Source organism: Cynara cardunculus (assembly GCF_001531365.2).
Source record: "Cynara cardunculus var. scolymus isolate 2C chromosome LG 10, CcrdV1, whole genome shotgun sequence".
Classification (NCBI taxonomy): Eukaryota; Viridiplantae; Streptophyta; class Magnoliopsida; order Asterales; family Asteraceae; genus Cynara; species Cynara cardunculus.
In genome coordinates this window covers 2945331-2954652 of record NC_037537.1, presented here as the reverse complement: position 1 = coordinate 2954652, position 9322 = coordinate 2945331, and the positions used below count along the sequence as shown (strand labels likewise).

General features: G+C 34.1%; 1 protein-coding gene across 1 annotated transcript in view; it reads left to right on the top strand.

Annotated features, from left to right (window-relative positions):
* LOC112520399 (eukaryotic translation initiation factor 3 subunit D-like) overlaps positions 1-3316 on the top strand; it is a 5728-nt gene extending 2412 nt beyond the window's left edge. Inside the window, exon 2 of the mRNA XM_025128783.1 lies at positions 3068-3316. The gene's annotated coding sequence lies outside the window, so the exon portion shown is untranslated. The remainder of the gene's footprint in view (positions 1-3067) is intronic.
* Positions 3317-9322: the final 6006 nt, after the last annotated feature.

The window sequence follows — 9322 nt, the reverse complement described above, 5'->3', positions numbered from 1 at the left end:
GAGATGAGCACACAGTGATTTGGGGTTGTGGGTAGTGCTATTTTGATCTGGATGTGGAGGGGTTGGTAGTGAATCAACGTCAGGTAAAACTAGCGTAGAACCAATAAAACCAATAAAGATGTTGTTATGCTGATCATCCTCTCGGACCAGCTACTGATCATCTACATGTGTTAAGGATGCTGCCAGCGTTCATCCTGAGCCAGGATCGAACTCTCCATGAGATTACATTTGAAGTTGTCAGTTTACAACTCCTTGTAATTTTTGTTCCAGAATTATATGCAAAGGAAGTTTGGATAATATCTTGGGCATGGGTAGATATACAATTAATATATGAATTGCAATTGAATTGGGGGAGATGACAAATTTTTTCAGTCAAATGTTTGATAACAGGGTCTAGTAGGAGGCATCATGTCTGCTAATGTTATTTATGCTTAATGTTTTGCAAGTTTAGCATAAAGTCACTATTTATGGGTCTAGTTAAGCTTGTAAATGGGGTAGATCATGTTTTATGTATGATGTGATCTGACCCATTAGATTTGACCGGCAGATAAATAAATAAAAATTAATTCATTGATCCGATACGTGATATAGATCGGTCCATTTAAATGGATCAATACTTGGATGGTTGGATCACAAACGTATGGATTAGATCCATTTAAATAATGTTATGTATTTTATAATAGAAGTTCAGTCGTTATGTTTAACAAATTTATACAGTAAAGTGAAGGGCCTTTGGCCTAGTAGTACCTTGTTACCCAACCTTCTTAGATATCAAGGGTTTAAGTCCACCTGCCAAAGATGAGAAGTGTGTGTGAGTTTAATTTGCCATATTTAAATATTATATACTTGAAAAAGAAAAAAAACTTATATCGTACAAGTGCGGAAAATTTGGAAGGTCATGAAGAAGTTTAAATATCTAGACTTCTAGAGAAGAACTAACCTGTGAAAGATCATGAAGAAGTTCAAATATCTAGAGGATAACAAATGTGGAAAGAAAGACCAGTAACACCAGCTGTTTCCAACTAGGGGGGACAAATGCTCTTTCAAAATTCAATCATAAAAGTTATAGTTGCAAGAATTTTACATGATCTCAGTATAGTCAACTAAAAAGTGAAATCTACTCCAGCTTGATGAATTACTTCTAGAAACAATTTCAACAAATTTTAATATTTCCTAACCATCTTCCATCCAAACCTTGTCATGATTTTTCAAGATTAACCACACTGCCATACACACAAACATGAACTAACAGGGTCAGGCCTAGCAAAGCAATTAATATAATTTGAGTGGTTGAGATACTACATGGGTTTTAATTCTGACTTGTTACTTGTTAGTGTGTGTATAAATGTTTACATTTTACAAAGGTTTTTTTGTCGGAAAACCCTTGAAATGGATGAAAAAATGGTCTATATTTTGATCCATTACATATCTATATTTGATTCCATACTTTCTAAATATAACCCCTCTATCCTAAAATAAAATGTCCACAATACAGTTTTAGGAATGTTTAATTACACTTTTTGATCGACTAAATAGCAGTTTTATCAATAATATAGAGGGAGTAATGAATTTTTTCCTCTCATAATTAAGGGTATAAGTGGAAAGTAGATACTTTCATTTGGTAGACAGTAACATGTCTTCACCCAAACTTTACCACTAACACTTATATGCAACTCGATGGACATGGCATTCAGTAGTTCATAAGTCAACCCAGGTTTTGAAGTGCGAAATTGCGAGTCGAGACAGTTTCTCTCAGTGAGGCAACACGTAAGCCTCGAGGCAGAAAACAAATAAAATTTATAAAATATATAATATGTAAAACATAATCGCATAACAAACTATGAAAGTCTTTTGAGGATGCATATGTGAATCATCGAAAAAATCCATTTGAGGATGCATATGTGAATCCACATTAATAGTCTGTAACGTCGGTTTGCATCTTCAAATAAATTTTTTTTTCTGATTTTTTCAATGAATTTCACATATGAACCTTTTCTTTTTACTTCTCGCAATTTAGGCTTCTTATTTGAACCGGCCCTATATATAAACAGAAAAAATAAAATAGATACAGTCCTATCCTCTATTCCTCTCCTTTCTCTGATTCTCAGGGAGGGGTATAAGCATACACAGATTACATAATATCTGTATATATATAAACAAAAAACAATATACGTAGAGTCATACAGAATATATACATATATATTAACAAATAAAATACATACACAAAATATATATATGATATATACCAACATAGTAACTCACTAACACTAGCACACAAGATATTCCATACTCACGAGTTTGGAATGCAACAAGACAGCGGGTACCATACAAGTTTCAATGTAGCAAGCACCGTAAAGCTTCGTGCTTGTGTGAGAGAGAAGAAACGAGTAGAAAGGAGGTCCTGAGGGAGAAGTGTTGGTTTCGAACTTTAGGCTTGGGTTGACTTTAAATCTTCTATTAAATTTAGAGAGAATATGTTAAAAGAACAAGAAAAAAAAACAAACAAATGCCTCGCCTGACCCTTTCAAGGCGTATGGCCAAGCCAACTAGCAAGAGGCGAGGCCTCAAAGTCGTTTTTGAAAAGCATGAAGTCTTGAACAAAACATAATGTTAAAACTTGTATTAGAAACTGGAAGTAGAAAGCTTTCATCAAACATCTTCTTCAATGTTTGCCTTTTACCTGAAGGGAAACAGTCTTCTGTTATATACAAATATAACACTTGCAGAAGAACAAACTTCAGTTATTTTTCTTACCTTTTCCGAGTGTGTGTTAGTTTGGATGAGAATGAGCCTGATGGAGCAGAATCAAAATAGAAGAGATGATCATGTATAATCACCAAGTAGATGAGATATATATCCTCTCTTGTGTTATAATTCTATTTTTAATCTGCAAAATCCGATGAATATACGAAGTTTGTGATGTGAAAAGTTGTGGTGTTTTTCAAATTTATATTTTTATGCATACAAATGGTGGGTTTTTTTGGTTTTGCTTTTCCTCCATCTCATTATATACCACAAGGATTTGGTTTTTATAAATCATGACCATTTACCATTTGTTGCTTTTTAGGTGCCCACAAATTACCAGTTTGAGCTTGGAGATGCATTTTTTACATGTTTCAGCAAAAGAAAGTTGACTTTATTTCTGACCCTTTATTGATTGATTATTCTGTAACAGAGGCAAATACTTGTTTTTTTGCTCAAGTTGAGGATCTGATTTTGTGGCTTTTTTTTATTTGGTTTTCTTATGTAATGGGATTCTGGCATTTTCACGTGTCAGATACTAATTAATTTCTTCCAGATATTCATTTATTTTCCTCACAACATCTCTAATCTATATGGAGTATGTGCTTTTTTGTTTCAATTCATTTGAGATGGAATTCTATGGTTAATAGTTTTTGGGAGGAAACTCTAATCTATAGTAAGGGAATTCTATATGGAGTTATTATTGTCATATATGATATTAGTTTTTACCAAAAAACCCTTCTTTCCCTGATTAACCCTCCCCCTGACCCCTGACTGACCCCTTTCTGTTCCCCGATAACAACACCGACACCTCTTCTTCTTCAGCGTCGCTGGTGAACACCGCCAACCTTCTTCCATGACTGTCTGTAAACACCGCCAAACTCCCTGCCTGCAACATCACAAACACAAAAACCCATTTACAGCCATTGAGAAATGGGTATCGGTTAGATTCAGATGGATATCAAACTACAAGTCCAAGCTTCAATGGCATTTACAAAGGCAGAAGATGAGGTTTTTTGAAGCTTTGCTCTGATCCAACCGATTCTTATAATGTCGAGCATTTAGGAGTAGCTTAGAACAACCAGAGACTAGAATGCATCTTCATTTAATTAGAATTCTGCAAGGAAGAGAGTTGGGAGTTGATGCAGGCCTTGGGTGTGGAGGACCGGGCCCTATTGATCTGGGAGGCCCATGATCGGGCTACCATAAGGGGCCACATTTAAAAGGCATAACTCTCGCACACTAGTTGATTCAAAGCCTAGAGCGCGGAGCATGCTGTGGTTAGGTCCCGAAGGGGTTTACCGACTTTTGAACCCTGAAAGCACTGTTTAAGTACGGCTTTTGCACATTTTCGTGTTTATTACTTTTTTGGTATTTTCTCTAGGCTTTTAAATTTTGGCGCATAGTCTTTTTTTCTTCCCAAATTTGGAGTTCATTTGAATTCAGATTTGAAGCCTGGGATCGGTATTTGTCGAATCAACGGATCCTAGAAAAGGTTATCCATGGGTATTCGTAAAATCAACGTGGTAATCTGTTGTTTGATTTTTTTTGGCTGCATTAGAAGTGGTTGGTATTCAAGAATGAGGGTTTTTAGGCAAATGTCGGGTTTTGTAGCTTCTGGTTCTTATTTCAGTGATTGAACCCATGGTAAAGAGACTTCATGTATGGTGACGAATTTCTTGCCTTAATCCACGGAAAAGGGGACATATTTTTAATTGTTTAATATAGTATCATACAGGTAAATTATCTTGTGAGAAGTAGAGTTAAGGTGAGAAATGTAAGTGGGATCTGGACTCTTGATCACCTTTAATCTCTAACTCATCCATGAATTGCGCTTGATACGTGGATTGGTCTGGTGCATCTCATCCTAATATGTTTTCAAGAGTGGAGATTCATTCTTACGATTCTCATCTTAAACTCTCCTCACTGGAACCCAACTGCCGTAATTATATATATATATATATATATATATATATTATGTTGGTTTTTAAACGATTTTTGTCTCTACGGTTTATTATTTGTGGTTGTTTTTGTCCTTCACACTAACTCTTTAATTGTCAACTTAAAAGACATTTTGGTCAATATACCGTTACCATCGTTGTTAGCAACGTAAGTCTGGTCAGCGAGATATGATCTTGATCCCATTAGCGATTCTAACAAATCAAATCAGGTTTTGTGGTAATTCTATCATCGATTTTTCTCTCAATTCTTTCTCGATCATATATTGCAATTCTAGGTCATCAAAACTCTTTCTCTATTAAATCTCGTATTCTTTCAATATAAATTCGAATCGAGATAGTGATATTGAGCTAGATATTGATTTTGACCCTAAAATTGTCATGTGTGAATCTAAGATTAATTTGTGAATCAATTAAATAGTTCATATGTGAATCATTCAGGTTTATATGTGAATCAGTTAAGTAGTTCATATGTGAATCACATGGATTCACATATGGACATATTATAATTTGTTTGCCGCCTATTCAAGAAAGAATTGAGAGAAAAATCGATGATAGAATTGCCACAAAATCGGATTTGCTTTGTTAGAATCGCTAATGGGATCAAGATCATATATCGGCAGACCAGACTTACGTTGCTGACAACAACGGTGACGGTAACGGTAATATTGATCATATTTTGGCCCATATTATCCTTTCTTTAAAAAGATTTGATCATTTGATCCAAGGATTAGGATCACTTATTTATTTCTCATACATTTAATACTTCTCATTTGAATCTCTCCCTTTATATACGACAATAATTCTAATGAAAAAATAATTTAAATGGTAAAAGACCAAAATGTCATCAAGTTAACGGTTAAACAGTTAGTATGAATGACGAAAACAACCACAAATAGTAATCCATAGAGACGAAATTCGCTTAAAAACCAACATAGTCAATAGACACACACACACTAGTTGTGTACCCACTCGTTGCAGCGATATGTAAATGTTTTTAGGATTTCTTTTTGTGGTTTAAAATCGTGAGAGGGGGGGGGAAGGGGGTTAAAACCATGTTGTGGTACACGATGGTCAATGGCACATCGTCTTAATTGGCTTGGTTTCCATGTTTAAGTAGTACGTGTAAAATATTGTACATGACAACGGTATGAAGCTTAGCATCGACCGTCTTGTCTTTTGATGTTGATAAACTCAAAAATCCTATGAGTTATGGTTTTTGTTTTTTGGTATGCTTTCAGTTATTACAATGTTGTTTAAATACCAGTATATAAGAGTATCGATTTGTTTGATGGTTGAGTATAATTTGTTTAACCAAAAATGCCAATCTCAGTCGAATCTATTATATGCTCTAATATATCTTGGTTTTGTTCTCATATTAAAACTAAAAAACAAAAGGAAAGAAATTGCACAAGACATTTATTAGACTTTGTATCTTCCTTTTCACAAAATTGAACACATACGGTTGTTACACGTAGTAATAGGTTCAAAGTAGACGAGTAATTGCAAAAATCAAGGGTGTTGCATGATTACACGAAGAAAAGGTGTAGTAGTTGAAATCATCGTATGTTTTACAACATTGGAATATTTACATGGCGTTCGGTACAATTCATTGTTTCAGATGTATGGTAATCTAACAACATGCTTATTCAAGGACTTCAAATGCCGAAAGATCAATTGTTTAGCATAAAACTTGTAGATCACAACCACGATTTGCATATTGGTTTTGTTCATTACAATAATACATTCAAACAGAGAGGGACACATACAATAAACCGAGTAGAAGGGGAAAAAGAAACTAAAATCTTTGATAACTGTTGTTGTTGAAATTGTGTCAATATTGAGCCACTTCCGCAATCACCTGAATCTCGAGACACTCTTCAAACCAATCATAGACTTCCATTTTCAACAAAACACCCACACCCAAATTCCATAGATTTTGGTCCGCTATCCCGATCATGATTTTCCCAGTGATAACCTTCAAGTGTAAGTACTTCCAAAAACCTAAGTACTAACTTCCAAATTTACTTGTTATGCGTGTGAATTCATGTTTCATAATTCAAATACATAAATATATTTACTCCTATGAAAGAATTTTCGTCTCAACACCTTACTTGATCATCATACTTCATTTTAAAAATACGAGTGTGCCTGAAAAATTGGTACAGTGATGAAGTTAGCTCTACAAAGTTTAGTGAACATAATTTTAATCTATCAATTAAATAGCATTTTGAAACCTACTATTCCCCATGAATCAAGATCAGAAAAAAAGGGTGGCACAATTTGCTAAATTTCCCAAGATGATCAAGGTATACGTACTTCAAAATAATAGAAAATCACTAACCGCTTGTAGGATGAGTGTGATAACCGGGTTTTTATTCGTTTATAGAATTTGGGAGGGTTCTTGAAAAGCATTGGTAAGTAAAGAATTTTAAGTTGTTTATATGTGATTATTTATTTTAGTTCCACCGCCTATGATTATATGTGTAACTTATTATATGAGTTGTGTGCAAATTGTGGATTATAAAATCATTAACCTCCACCTCCTGTGTTTGAATAACATATAAAAGTGATAAGATAAATTTATCATATCCATTCTATCTTGAAAAGAAAGGAAAAGAGAGAAGGCTTACTGTGTGTATTCTTGTGTTAAATACTAAGTGAAGCTGTTAAAAGAGAGCCTCTGATTGGTCATGAGTCCTTGGTTTTTAGAAGATTGAAACCAGAAACTCTGGTTCAGAAGTTCTGATCGACCAGAGTGGCTCTGGTTGGCTTAACTATGGATTTCTTTATACTTAGTTAAGTGACCATGGTTGATTATATTATGTGTATGTCATTTTCAAGATTGATCTAGACTTCAAGACTAAGTCTTTAATGACTTTGTTTTATTTAGCTTTAATCTGGCTTAAGATCCAGAGGAGCTTTGACCTAAGAACCAGAGGAGCACTGCCCTAAGAGCCGGAGGAGCTCTGGTCCTTAAGAGCCGGAGGAGCTCTGGTCCTTAAGAGCCAGAGGAGCTCTAGGTAATCACGCACAGAATGATGCTAGGACCTGAGTGGTCACATTCCATGTGCGACAAGGAAAATTTATAACTCACATTTTGATCGTGATATTGGAGTTATATTTTATTAAAAGGATATATATATATATATATATATGAGCGATCAAATGAAAATCACTTCAATTTGTAAAAACCGTAAAAACTACTCTCATCCGTCGTAATCTTATGAAATTTTTTCATAAAATTGTTTAATCTTGTGAAATTGTTTCATATAATACTTTTTCAGATGAAGTTGTTTCATATATGGTTATGAAATTGTTTCATATACTACTTAATGAAATTTTAATGAAACTGTTTCATGTATTTTTCTAAAATTAAAATAATGAAGATGATAATATCCATGATTAACATCCTCCACAATAAAAATGATTAATCAATCTCTTATAATTACAAAAAAAATGAACAAAATGAAAAATTATGATTGGTGGAATGAGGTTTTTACGGTTTTTACAAATTGAGTGGTTTTCATTTGATCGCTCCCCTGTATATATATATATATATATATATATATATATATATATTTGTATAATTACAAATATGATTTGCAACAGGTTTTGGTGATTTTCACTCTGTAATTGCATTAAAAAAATGGATTTCTCACTAGATTCTCAAGATCTAACCATCATTTTATGTTTAAAAATGTGCATTTTTTTTGGAAGGGTGTCCGGGTCAAAGCCCGACTAATCCCCGGCAATTTTTGGAGGTAAAGCATGGTCCCACTTAAATGTCGCCAACACTTCCCTCCCAAGGCTCGAACTCGGGTTCATGACTATGTCATGCCCAAGCCTTACCACTAGGCTGGAAGGTCTTTGACTTAAAAATGTGCATTGCAGGTCAAGTTTTAGCAAGGGATAAGGAAAAGGGGAAAATGTGAATTTTCCTTTCATGCTTGCATGGGTTATGACAAAAATGCTTGTTATTTGTTGAAGTTTTGGAATACTTGTTTTATATGCAAGTTACATACAAGAATATTATGGAAAAATTTGCTTGTAAATTTTGTAATATAACTTATTGTACTATGGGGATCGAATGTGTACTATTTGTATTTCTTGATATATGAAATACATGGTTATATACAAATGTAGATCTTGGGGTGTTACAACGAGGCTTCCCAGATATGAAACAATTTTAGAAAGTATCAGAAAAATGATAAATCAGACAATAGGGAAGTAGGAAACGGTACCTCGAAGCTTTTGATGGTTGTTTGTTTAGACTCCCCCAACAAAAGTGGTAAAAGGTTTTATGAAAAAGAATTTTAGCTATAAAAGATATCAAAAATTCCATAAATCTCCGAGCCAAAAAGCTAATATTAACATTCCAAATGAAGGAAAACGCAAGGAAATTTAGCTGGAAGGAGCTCGTTAAAGTAAAGATCAGATTACCTACCTTCATCCCTACTTTTTGCATGTTGCTCCTATGAGCGGTTTTCCTTCCTAATATAATGTTAATGTGAATGCTCATTAAGGGTGATTCAGTTCCGAGAAAAAATAAGGACCATTTAGCCAAACCCATGATCATTGCGCAGAGGCTTGCCAACTGCATACTTTACAAATTAAAATGT